Raw genomic sequence first — 14,304 nt, 5'->3', positions numbered from 1 at the left:
CTACTTTAGATGTACCTGTAGCACCTGGTTGCACTGGTAGTTGTGAAACAGGACGAGTTTCACTACCACTGACCACATTCCAAAGGCCTATAGTAACCAGTACATGCCTCATCATATAGGAGCATAATGGGTAGTTAGTCCCATCAAGTTTGTCCTTAGCAAACAACATGTTGAATACATCACTAATACTGCCAGCCACCATGACTTTCTACCAAATGCAAAATCTTTCAACACACTGCAAGTACTCAGTATTCATTGGATGGCACCCTGGATGGCTACCAACTGACTGAATCACTTTTGTAAAGTGTATGAAAAATAACACAGAGTAGAGAATAGAGTGTTACTGGCAAAAGTATGATGGTAGATGTTGTTGAAGACAGTGTAGATGTTGCTACACACCAAATCTTTGCCGCTACATAGTCCAAACACACAAAATGGAGCAGAACCAATCCAAAATGACACCTCTTGAGAGAATGTCTTTAGAAACCTTGCGGTGCCCGAAACGTGCCCGAATCACACTGTAGATCCCAGAAACTTTGTGTACTTTGTATACAACACACTATAGTATACGCCTTTTTCTCCTAAGAGGGTATCTCAATTGGAGACAGAACAATAGGGTCGTGATGATGAGGAGGGAGGCAGACTACTAGATCAAGTGTCAAGGAAGCTAGCTCTGATACTAAGTGTTGGAATTAGGGTTAGGGTTTGAACAATGCACACACACAAGATAGAGAAGCTTGAGAGCACACAAACTTACTGGTAGAATAGATTAACAAATGTGTACGAGATACAAAAGATAAGTACACACCCCAAAATGAGTAGATAAGAGGGTGTACATACACAAGGGGGAAAAAAACCTCCTAGTGAGGGATAAAATGCCGCGGCAGTCCTAAGTGTGTTCACACACATCACTACCATATAATGCTACAGTTTATAGATATTCTCCATGAAAGTCTAAATGCATCTTACCAGACATTCTATTTGGAGAGAAGAGAGAGCTTGAGCTCTTCTTCTTCTCACTACTACTCGAAAGAGGTCTACAAAAGAAAAGTGCAAACCCAACATAAGTATTTAATGTGAATATGCTAAATAGGTGAGCTGGCAAGATAAGTATGCCATAAATCGGCAGGTGGACTATGTAGGTGTAGTCTAGCTATAGAATCAAAATGCACCATGTCGACTACCAAACGTGCTAGTGATGTAAATGTGAACAATTCACCTAGGCACACCCCGTGAGTTGAAGCTCTAGTTGAGCTTGACATCTCAACACTGCCCCTCAAGCTCAACTCCATCTCTCCAAGACTCCAAGCATGGTATAAAATTTGTGAAGCTTCTCAGCTCCCAAGGCCTTGGTGAAAATATCAGCAACCTAATCCTCAGTGTGTTGACGTACACGAAATCTTGCCAAGACCTTCTATGTGAAGTGATAGTGGACCTCTATATGTTTGGTCCACATATGAAACATTGGGTTACAAACTTTATGCTATTAAGGCTGCCATAATAAATGACAACCTGCCTATCCACATGCAACTCCAAATCTCCAAGTAGTTTGCGTAACCAAACTATCTCACATGCTGCCATCACATCACCCTTGTACTTTGCCTCTATACTTGACAAGGCAATTGTCACTTCTTTGCTGCTCCAAGTAATAGCACCACTCCCAAAGGAAAACATAAATCTGCTAGTAGATCTTTTGTCCAAGATGCTACCAGCCCAGTCTACATCAGTGTATCCATACACTGATGCTACCAGCCCAGTCTACATCAGTGTATCCATACACCTGCAACTCTATACCAGCCTCATAGCAGAGACCATAATCCATTGTGGACCTCACGTAACGTAGTGTGCACCTCACATTATGTAAATGTAAATTTTGAGGAACTTGTATAAACTTGCTCTCCAACCCAACTGTGGATAGTTAAAGTTCAGCCTGGTGATCGTGATGTAGATCAAGCTACACACCATGTACATAGTGGGATTCTCCAATATCTCATGTGTATTCACATTTAGCTTGCCATTATGATCCATTTCCACACAGAAATGGGCTTATAGCTAGCCATATTATATTTGAACAAAACACTATTGTGCAAACAAAATAGGTATAATTTCTTGAAAACAAGAAACCTTTGGCATCAACTTTTATGAAAATTTGATATTTTGCATCAAGTTGATATAAAACATCAACTTTATATGAAAAACATCAACTTTCTATGCAAAAGATGAACTTTTTTATAATACTTGATGTTTTGTATCAATGTTATGCAAAACAAAAGTTGATGTTTTGCATCAACTTTGATGCAAAACATCGACTTTTGCATCAACTTTGATGCAAAACATCAAGTTTTGTGGAAAAGTTGATGTTTTGCATCAACTCGATGTAAAACATCAAAGTTTTCATAAAACTTGAGGTTTTGAATATCAACTTTGATGCAAAACATCGAGCTGTGTGAAAAAGTTTATGTTTTGTTCATAAACTTTGATGCAAAACATCGAGTTTTATGTAAAAGTTGATGTTTTGCATCGAGTTGATGCAAAACATTAACTTTTTCACACAACTCGATGTTTTGAATCAAAGTTGATGCAAAACATCAACTCCACCACAAAACTTGATGTTTTGCATCAAGTTTCGGATGCTCTGGAGAAGAAAGTTGGAGGATTGGAGGTCTATTTTCACAAATGGCCTGTTATTTCACAGACGGCCTATAATTCAATTTTAAAGCCGAAGAACTATAAGCGAATACATGTGGTGGGACCATCTATGTGAAGGAGGGGGTTGCATGTGAGCTTGGACTCTGCCATGCCTATGTGTAGTAGTATGCTCTCCAGCATAGGGGACCTTGAATCTACCGTCATCTAGTGAAATCTCCAAGCTCTTCTCTACCACCATTCTATAAGCCCTAGGCTCCTCTTTTTTTTCTTTGTACACAAAGACAATGTCGCGAGCGAAGATTGCATGTCTCAACATCCTTCGCATGTCCTCCAAATAATTATAACTAGAGCTACCCGTAGACATACCATCTCTCAACATCCTTCACATGTACTCTAAATAATTATAACTAGAGCTCATTCCTACACTACTCTTAGATATACCATCACCTACATTCATGATAATAGGTAATATTTCTTGAGAACAAGAAACATTTGGCATCTTCCATAAAAAAAGTTTAAATTTTTACCTCTTTTTAAAAAACTGTCTACGCATGCGTACAACACTACCAAAAAACGATAATATTTTGGACACTTTATACATTTCTTACAAAAATTGACATGAAAAAAAGACTCCGTTTTGCTTACTTTTTAAGATTATAATTGAAAATCTAACAATAAGTTTTCAAAAAACATGCCAAAATAGAGACAATGTTTATTATTTTCATCTTCAATCCATTAAAAAACTAACACAACTATAAAAAGAAGCTATTTTCTAAACATATAGCTTATGGCATAGTTATGGTTCCTCATAATCATTGCTACACCATCACTAGTTGATGTGCCTTTCCCTGAGAAGGTAGACGAGGCATCCTCTTCTTCACTATCCACAAATATATTTTTTTCTTCTATGTGTACACTTGAAGCTTAGACTCCTTGGGTCATCTGCCATGTTAGCATGATTGAGGATGTGCTACAGAGTGCAACTATAAAAAATTATTTATATGATTATATTACAAAAGCATTATCTTGATATAGTTAATATCTTAATTAAAAAAACCCTATTTTGGTTGGCTCTTGATGAGAGTAGTATTAAAATTTATTTTGAAGCTCTTGAGTATCACAATTTCTTCATTGATAATATCTACTTTTTTAAAAAGAGTTCGTTACATATAGATGAATTTTAAAATATCATAAATAAGCTATTTAAAAGTTATCTAATTTTAAAAAATAATTACACACTCATTTTTAAAGAAGATGTGTCCTGGATGTGACAAAAAGGGGTTAAATGTTAATTTAAGTTATTAAATGAGTTTAGAAAGCATAAAAAAGCTCGCTTTAAGAAACAAAAGTTTATACTTTCCAAAATACTTGTTTATAAAATATTAGGCAGGGACTTAGGTACGAATCCTACTGGTTTTTACTACACATAGTAAGGATGTTTTAGCTACAACATTTGTGGCCAACTTAATGCTGAGTAAGAACTTCTTAGCTAAGAGTTGATGTTTTTCATCAACTTGATACAGAACATCAACTTTTATGAAAATTTGATATTTTGCATCACGTTGATATAAAACATCAACTTTATATGAAAAACATCAACTTTCTATACAAAAGATCAACTTTTTTTACAATACTTGATGTTTTGTATCAATGTTATGCAAAACATCAACTTCCCACAAAAGTTGATGTTTTGCATCAACTTTGATGCAAAACATCAAGTTTTGTGGAAAAGTTGATGTTTTGCATCAAGTGAAACATCAAATTTTTCATAAAACTTGATGTTTTGTATATCAACTTTGATGCCAAACCTCGAGCTGTGTGTAAAAGATAATGGTTTGCACATCAACTTTGATGCAAAACATCGAGTTTTATGGAAAAGTTGATGCTTTGCATCGAGTTGATGCAAAACATTAACTTTTCCACACAACTCGATGTTTTGCATCAAAGTTGATGCAAAACATCAACTCCACCACAAAACTTGATGTTTTGCATCAAGTTTCGGCGGATGCTTTGGAGAAGAAAGTTGGAGGATCGGAGGTCAATTTTCACGAACAGCCTGTTTTAGCGATTCGGTTTACAATCGCATGCTCAGACGACCTATGCCACAAATTTTAAGTACTAACACGACTATGTTTCAATGCGATGTGCAGACGTAAAAAATCGATTTATTGATGTAGCAAATCGCTTTGTGACGTTTGCACATCGCATTGAAACATAGTCGTTTCGGTACTTACAATTTGTAGAATAGGTCGTTTGAGAATGCTATCGCGGACGGAATCACTAAAATAGGCCGTTTGTGAAAATTGACCTCCGATCCTCCAACTTTCTTCTTTCAGAGCATCGGAAACTTGATGCAAAACATCAAGTTTTGTGGTAGAGTTGATGTTTTGCATCAAATTTAATGCAAAACATCGAGTTGTGTGGAAAAGTGGATGTTTTGCATCAACTTTGATGTAAAACATCAACTCTTAGGAGGCTATTTTTCTTAACTTTGAACTATTTTTACATTTTATGAGAATTGTTCTTATTTTTATCACCAATAAATTTGCAAAATCTCATTCCAAATAGTAGATAGTAGCCAATAAATCTCACAAATTTTATTTTATTTTATAAATAATAGAATTAAAGAAAACGTATGTCTAGGAGATAAGGTGATATAGGTAGGACATAGGTTTAGGGCTAAGGACCTGAAAAACACATATGCTCGCAACCTTTGACTACAAATTTGAGAGGAGTTCTTAAAAAAAATGCTTATCTATGTAACCATGTAACCTTTGTATGATAAATAATATTGCTACATAGTAGATGCCAAAAATTCATGATAGTAGAAGAGCTAGATGAGATAATCTGTGAGATGACCTGTAATCCATTGATTCTAATCTAGATGTGCAAGGCTCAATTGATTTGGAAAAATAGGAGTCAATTGACTCGTTGATTTTTGTTCTACAATTAAATTTTAAAGCTGAAGAACTATAAGCAAATACGTGGTGGGACCATCTATGTCAAGGAGGGGGTTGCACCACATATGTACATGATATAGGCTACAATTTCTTCCCGCCACTCTTATCCATATTGCAAAACAAGAATTTCCTTCATGAAAACAAATGCTTATGTGGGTTGAAATTTACACCCATAGGCTATATGATGTCCGCCTCTGAAATTGTCCCGCCGAAAAAATATTTCAATTTTCTACTCTTTTAACATGCTTAGGTTTACTCAAAGACTCCATAGTTGCCATCTTCTATACATATATATGAATAGAAGTCTACCTTTGCACACCTATAAGTTGACCTCTTTAAACTCTTAGCATTGGTTGTATATCATGTCCACTATCTGCTTATAAATAATAGAGAAAATAATTATGTCATGTAAACTGTCAAGGTAAGTATATACTAAAGGCTTTGCTATTTGGGTCTAGAAATAGACTCAAGGATGTTTGTAAAAGTTTTAATAAATTATGGAGCTTATGTTGTTATGTATTCTAATACTTTTTGAGCACTTGTCAAATAATGTGCATATTTATGCATAGTGATTAAAATTTTCCTAGGAAAGTCCATTAAAAAAAGTGTCTTATGTTCATGAAATTTAAAAAAATAATTATTTGAAAAAGATTGATATTTCATTAAGTTATGTAGACTCCTATGTCATTTTGTAAGTTAAGTTTATTTTTATGTCACAAACAACAACAGTTTATAAATCTACGAAGGTCACACATGTTCTCAATCTTGAAAAAAATAGCAAAAATCATGTATTTTTAAAATTTATACATGGAATTCTAGATGTGTTTTCAAAAAACTATGTTTTGAAGCCATTTTTGAGATTTCACGCATTTTGGGAGAGAAGTTTTTTAGGTAACCCTCGTCTCAGTTACCTATTTTGCTCGTATAACAGTGTTACAACATGTCCAAAGCATATAGTCGCTATGACAACCATATGCCCTAAGGCTTTCGAATGACCCTTCACATGCTCAACTTTTGCATCAACTCGATGTAAAACATCAAATTTTTCATAAAACTTGATGTTTTGTATATCAACTTTGATGCAAAACATCGAGTTGTGTGAAAAAGTTAATGTTTTGCACATCAACTTTGATGCAAAACATCGAGTTGATTGAAAACATTAACTCTTCCACACAACTCGATGTTTGCATCAAAGTTGATGCAAAACATCAACTCCACCACAAAACTTGATGTTTTGCATCAAGTTTTGGATGCTCTGGAGAAGAAAGTTGGAGGATCCGAGGTCGAGTTTCACAAACAGCCTCTTTTAGCAATTCGGTTTACAATTGCATGCTCAGAAGACCTATTCCACAAATTTTGAGTACCAACACGACAAGTTTTCAATGCAATGTGCAGACATCACAAACTGATTTACTGATGTAGCAAATCGCTTTGTGACGTCTGCACATTGCATTGAAACATAGTCATTTTGGTACATACAATTTGTGGAATAGGTCGTTTGAGAATGCTATCACGGACAGAATCACTAAAATAGGCCGTTTGTGAAAATTGACCTCCGATCCTTCAACTTTCTTCTTCTTCGGAGCATCGGAAACTTGATGCAAAACATCAAGTTTTGTGGTAGAGTTGATGTTTTGCATCAAATTTGATGGATGCAAAACATCGAGTTGTGTGGAAAAGTGGATGTTTTGCATCAACTTTGATGTAAAACATCAACTTTTAGGAGGCTATTTTTCTTAACTTTGAAATACTTTTACATTTTTATGAGAATTGTTCTTATTTTTATCACCAATAAATTTGTAAAATCTCATTCCAAATAGTAGATAGTAGCCAATAAATCTCACAAAATTTAATTTAATTTTTATAAATCATAGAATTAAAGAAAACGTATGTCTAGGAGATAAGCTGATATAGGTAGGACATACGTTTAGGGCTAAGGACCTGAAAAACACATATGCTCGCAACCTTTGACTACAAATTTGAGAGGAGTTCATTAAAAAAAATGCTTGTCTATGTAACCATGTAACCTTTGTATGATAAATAATATTGCTACATAGTAGATGCCAAAAATTCATGATAGTAGAAGAGCTAGATGAGATAATCCGTGATGACCTGTAATCAATTGATTTTAATCCAGATGTGCAAGGCTCCATTGACTTGGAAAACCATAAGTCAAATGATTCATTAATCCTGATTTTTATTCTACAATTGAATTTTAAAGCTAAAGAACTATAAGCAAATATGTGGTGGGACCATCTATGTCAAGGAGGGGGTTGCATGTGAGCCTGGACTCTGCCATGCCTATGTGTAGTAGTATGCTCTCCAGCATAGGGGACCTTGAATCTACCGTCATCTCGTGGAATCTCCAAGCTCTTCTCTACCACCATTCTAGAAGCCCTAAGCTCCTCTCTTTTTTCTTTGTACACAAAGACAATGTCGCGAGCGAAGATTGCATCTCTCAACATCCTTCGCATCATGTCCTCCAAATAATTATAACCAGAGTTCAGTCTACACTACTCGTAGACATACCATCTCTCAACATCCTTCACATGTACTCTAAATAATTATAACTAGAGCTCATTCCTCCACTACTCTTAGATATACCATCACCTACATTCATGATAATGGCTATCTGGATCAAACATCAACATATGCATACTATGAATTTTTGCCACCACCACATATGTACATGATATAGGCTACAATTTCTTCCTGCCACCCTTATCCATATTGCATAACAAGAATTTCCTTCATTAAAACAAATGCCTATGTGGGTCGAAATTTACACCCATAGGCTATATGATGTCCGCCTCTAAAATTGTTTCGTCGAAAAAATATTTCAATTTTCTACTCTTTTAACATGCTTAGGTTTACTCAAAGCCTCCGTAATTGCCATCTTCTACATATATATATGAATAGAAGTCTACCTTTGCACACCTATAGGTTGACCTCTTTAAACTCTTAGCATTGGTTGTATATCATGTCCACTATCTGCTTATAAATAATAGAGAAAATAATTATGTCATGTAAACTATCAAGGTAAGTATATACTAGAGGCTTTGCTATTTGGGTCTAGAAATAGACTCAAGGATGTTTGTAAAAATTTTAATAAATTTTGGAGCTTATGTTGTTATATATTCTAATATTTTTTGAGCGCTTGTCAAATAATTTGCATATTTATGCATAGTGATAAAATTTTCCCTAAGAAAGTCCATTAAAGAAAGTGTCTTACATTCATGAAATTTATAAAATAAATTTTGATTTGAAAAAGATTGATATTTCATTAAGTTATGTAGACTCCTATGTCATTTTGTAAGTTAAGTTTATTTTTATGTCACAAACAACAATAGTTCATAAATCTACGAAGGTCACACATGTTCTCAATCTTGAAAAAAATAGCAAAATTCATGTAATTTTTAAATTTATACATGGAATTCTAGATGTGTTTTCAAAAAACTATGTTTTAAAGCCATTTTTGAGATTTCACGCATTTTGGGAGAGAATTTTTTTAGGTAACCCTCATCAGTTACCTGTTTTGCTAGCAAAACAATGTTACAACATGTCCAAAGCATATAGTCGGTGTGACAACCATACGCCCTAAGGCTTCCTAATAACCCTTCACATGCTTAACTTTTGCATCAACTCGATAACTCGATGTAGAACATCAAATTTTTCATAAAACTTGATGTTTTGTATATCAACTTTGATGCAAAACATCGAGTTGTGTGAAAAAGTTAATGTTTTGCACATCAACTTTGATGCAAAACATCGAGTTTTATGGAAAAGTTCATGTTTTGCATCGAGTTGATTGAAAACATTAACTCTTCCACACAACTCGATGTTTTGCATCAAAGATGATGCAAAACATCAACTCCACCACAAAACTTGATGTTTTGCATCAAGTTTCGGATGCTTCGGAGAAGAAAGTTGGAGGATCGGAGGTCAAGTTTCACAAACGGCCTCTTTTTAGCGATTTCGTTTACAATTGCATGCTCAGAAGACCTATTCCACAAATTTTGAGTACCAACACGACAAGTTTTCAATGCGATGTGCAAATGTCACAAATCGATTTACTGATGTAGCAAATTCCTTTGTGACGTCTACACATCCCATTGAAACATAGTTGTTTTGGTACTTACAATTTGTGGAATAGGTCGTTTGAGAATGCTATCACGGACGGAATCACTAAAATAGGCCGTTTGTGAAAATTGACCTCCGATCCTCCAACTTTCTTCTTCTTCGGAGCATTGAAAACTTGATGCAAAACATCAAGTTTTGTGGTAGAGTTGATGTTTTGCATCAAATTTTGATGCAAAACATCGAGTTGTGTGGAAAAGTGGATGTCTTGCATCAAAACATCAACTTTAGGAGGCTATTTTTCTTAACTTTGAAATATTTTTACATTTTTATGAGAATTGTTCTTATTTTTATCACCAAAAAATTTGTAAAATCTCATTCCAAATAATAGATAGTAGCCAATAAAATGTCAAAAAAATTTAAAAAAAATCCTATAAATCATAGAATTTGACTACAAATTTGAGAGAAGTTCACTAAAATAAATGCTTGTCTATGTAACCATGTAACCTTTGTATGATAAATAATACTGCTATATAGTAGATGCCAAAAATTCATGATAGTAGAAGAGCTAGATGAGATAATCCGTGATAACCTGTAATCCATTGATTTTAATCCAGATGTGCAAGGCTCCATTGATTTGGAAAACCACGAGTCAATTGATTTGTTAATCCTGATTTTTGTTCTACAATTCAATTTTAAAGCTGAAGAACTATAAGCAAGTACACGGGGTGGGACCATCTATGTCAAGGAGGGAGTTGCATGTGAGCCTGGACTCTGCCATGCCTATGTGTAGTAGTATGCTCTCCAGCATAGGGGACCTTGAATCTACCGTCATCTCATGAATCTACCGTCATCTCATGAAATCTCCAAGATCTTCTCTACCACCATCCGAGAAGCCCTAAGCTCCTCTCTTTTTTCTTTGTACACAAAGACAATGTCATGAGAGCGAAGATTGCATCTCTCAACATCCTTCGCATGTCCTCCAAATAATTATAACCAGAGTTCAGTCTACACTACCCGTAGACATACCATCTCTCAATATCCTTCACATGTACTCTAAATAATTAGAACTAGAGCTTATTCCTACACTACTCTTAGATATACCATCACCTACATTCATGATAATGGCTATCTAGATCAAACATCAACATATGCATACTATGAATGGGTGGTTGCAGGATCAGGGTGCCCAGTTTTATCCACTCAGGCACCCTCTAAATAGTAAAAAAACAGGTATTTATTTACCTTTAATGGCCAATCTCTCCTAGCTAACAAAGGAATTTCCTTTCAAGTTCTTTTGTTAGAACGTCACATGCAAAGTTGGGAATATAGTTGCATAATCTAATTAAGCATTAGATATTTAAAAGTCCTCATTTCCTTAGGTACAAGCTCAATGTATACACCATGTCCCAAATTTGGGCTGGTTCCATAAAATGCTAATATCTTTCACATATAAACTCATATGAGATTTCCACTTTGCATCTTAGATCTTCACATAATACAGAGCTTAACTTGATTTTTTGAGAAATTTTTAAGCTATTTGTCTATTTTCTTTAAATATTTCAAGATCTTTAAAGTGTTATAATATATGCCACTTTTTGCACCCACAATAACTACCACTTAAAAATGCATAATCTTGTAGATCAAAAGAGTGGTAGATAGTGAGACATTGGTAGAATGTGGTGGTTAGTCAAAATTACAAATCCAATGGTTCGATTTTGAATGATCTCTTTTCTAAAATTCTTCCAGGTTATGAGAAGGCCTGCAAATACCAATAATCTAATTAGTAAAATTATATTTTTGATGTAAATCATCTAAAACCTATAGTAGGGACTAGTGTACTTGTATTGCTGCATCTATGGAAAAAAAATTAGATCACTCTAAGTATGGAAAGACCATTTTTTAATTGTTTTATCATATTTTTGGAGTTATATTGGGGGTAAATTTGAGTATATGTGTATTTTCTATTAGTTTCTTGATCTCGTTTGAAGTACCTTTTTCCCCCAAATTTGTTATCCAAGAATTATCCCAGTCCAGCATAAACTGGACAAAACTGGACACCCTGATCTTGCAACAACCCGAATTTTTGCCACCACCACATATGTACATGATATAGGCTACAATTGAATTTTGGCCACCACCACATATGTACATGATATAGGCTACAATTGCTTCCCGCCACCCTTATCCACACCCTTATCCATACTGTATAACAAGAATTTACTTCATGAAAACAAATGCCTATGTGGGTCAAAATTTACACCCATAGGCTATATGATGTCCGCCTCTAAAATTGTCCCGACGAAGAAATATTTGAATTTTCTACTCTTTTAACATGCTTAGGTTTACTCAAAGCTTCCATAGTTGCCATCTTCTACACATATATATGAATAGAAGTCTACCTTTGCACACCTATAAGTTGACCTCTTTAAACTCTTAGCATTGGTTGTATATCATGTCCACTATCTGCTTATAAATAATAGAGAGAATAATTATGTCATGTAAAATGTCAAGGTAAGTATATACTAGAGGCTTTGCTATTTGGGTCTAGAAATAGACTGAAGGATGTTTGTAAAAATTTTAATAAATTATGGAGTTTATGTTGTTATGTATTATAATATTTTTTGGGCACTTGTCAAATAATGTGCATAGTTATGCACAGTGATAAAATGTTTCCTAGGAAAGTCCATTAAAAAAAGTGTTACATTCATGAAATTTATAGAATAAATTTTGATTTGAAAAAGATTGATATTTCATTAAGTTATGTAGACTGCTATGTCATTTCTTAAGTTAAGTTTATTTTTATGTCACAAACAACAACAGTTTATAAATCTACAAAGGTCACACATGTTCTCAATCTTGAAAAAAATTGTAAAATTCATGTAATTTTTAAATTTATACATGGAATTCTAGATGTGTTTTCAAAAAGTTATGTTTTAAAGCCATTTTTGAGATTTCACACATTTTGGGAGAGAATCTTTTTAGGTAACCCTCGTCAGTTACCTAGTTTGCTTACAACATGTCCAAAGCATATAGTCGCTGCTGTGACAACCATATGCCCTAAGGCTTCCTAATGACCCTTCACATGCTCAACTTTTGTATCAACTAGATGTAAAACATCAAATTTTTCATAAAACTTGATGTTTTGTATATCAACTTTGATGCAAATTATCGAGTTGTGTGAAAAAGTAAATGTTTTGCACATCAACTTTGATGCAAAACATCGAGTTTTATGGAAAAGTTGATGTTTTGCATCGAGTTGATGCAAAACATTAACTCTTTCACACAACTCGATGTTTTGCATCAAAGTTGATGCAAAACATCAACTCCACCACAAAACTTGATGTTTTGCATCAAGTTTCGAATGCTCCGGAGAAGAAAGTTGGAGGATCAGAGGTTGAGTTTTAATAATGGCCTCTTTAGCGATTCCATTTACAATTACATGCTCAGAAGACCTATTCCACAAATTTTGAGTACCAACACCACAAGTTTTCAATGCGATGTGCAGACGTCACAAACCGATTTATTGATGTAGCAAATCGCTTTGTGACGTCTGCACATCATATTGCAACATAGCCGTTTTGGTACTTACAATTTGTGGAATAGGTCGTTTCAGAATGCTATCATGGACAAAATCACTAAAATAGGCCGTTTGTGAAAATTGACCTTCGATCCTCAAACTTTCTTCTTCGGAGCATCGGAAACTTGATGCAAAACATCAAGTTTTGTGGTAGAGTTGATGTTTTGCATCAAATTTGATGCAAAATATCGAGTTGTGTGAAAAAGTGGATGTTTTGCATCAACTTTGATGTAAAACATCAACTTTCAGGAGGTTATTTTTCTTAACTTTGAAATATTTTTACATTTTTATGAGAATTGTTTTTATTTTTATCACCAATAAATTTGTAAAATCTCATTCCAAATAATAGATAGTAGCCAATAAAATGTCAAAAAAATTTAAAAAAAATCCTATAAATCATAGAATTAAAGAAAATATATGCCTAGGAGATAAGGTGATATAGGTAGGACATAGGTTTAGGGCTAAGGACCTGAAAAACACATATGGTCACAACCTTTGACTACAAATTTGAGAGAAGTTCACTAAAATAAATGCTTGTCTATGTAACCATGTAACCTTTGTATGATAAATAATACTGCTACATAGTAGATGCCAAAAATTCATGATAGTAGAAGAGCTAGATGAGATAATCCGTGATAACCTGTAATCCATTGATTTTAATCCAGATGTGCAAGGCTCCATTGATTTGGAAAACCACGAGTCAATTGATTTGTTAATCCTGATTTTTGTTCTACAATTCAATTTTAAAGCTGAAGAACTATAAGCAAGTACACGGGGTGGGACCATCTATGTCAAGGAGGGAGTTGCATGTGAGCCTGGACTCTGCCATGCCTATGTGTAGTAGTATGCTCTCCAGCATAGGGGACCTTGAATCTACCGTCATCTCGTGAAATCTCCAAGCTCTTCTCTACAACCATTCGAGAATCCCTAAGCTCCTCTTTTTTTTCTTTGTACACAAAGACAATGTCGCGAGCGAAGATTGCATGTCTCAACATCCTTCGCATGTCCTCCAAATAATTATAACCAGAGTTAGTCTAC

The sequence above is a fragment of the Cibotium barometz genome, chromosome 39, assembly GCF_041138505.1.
Source record: "Cibotium barometz isolate CiBa-2024 chromosome 39, ASM4113850v1, whole genome shotgun sequence".
NCBI classification, from domain to species: Eukaryota; Viridiplantae; Streptophyta; class Polypodiopsida; order Cyatheales; family Cibotiaceae; genus Cibotium; species Cibotium barometz.
The sequence above is the reverse complement of the archived record's forward strand: the minus strand, read 5'-3'. Positions refer to the sequence as shown.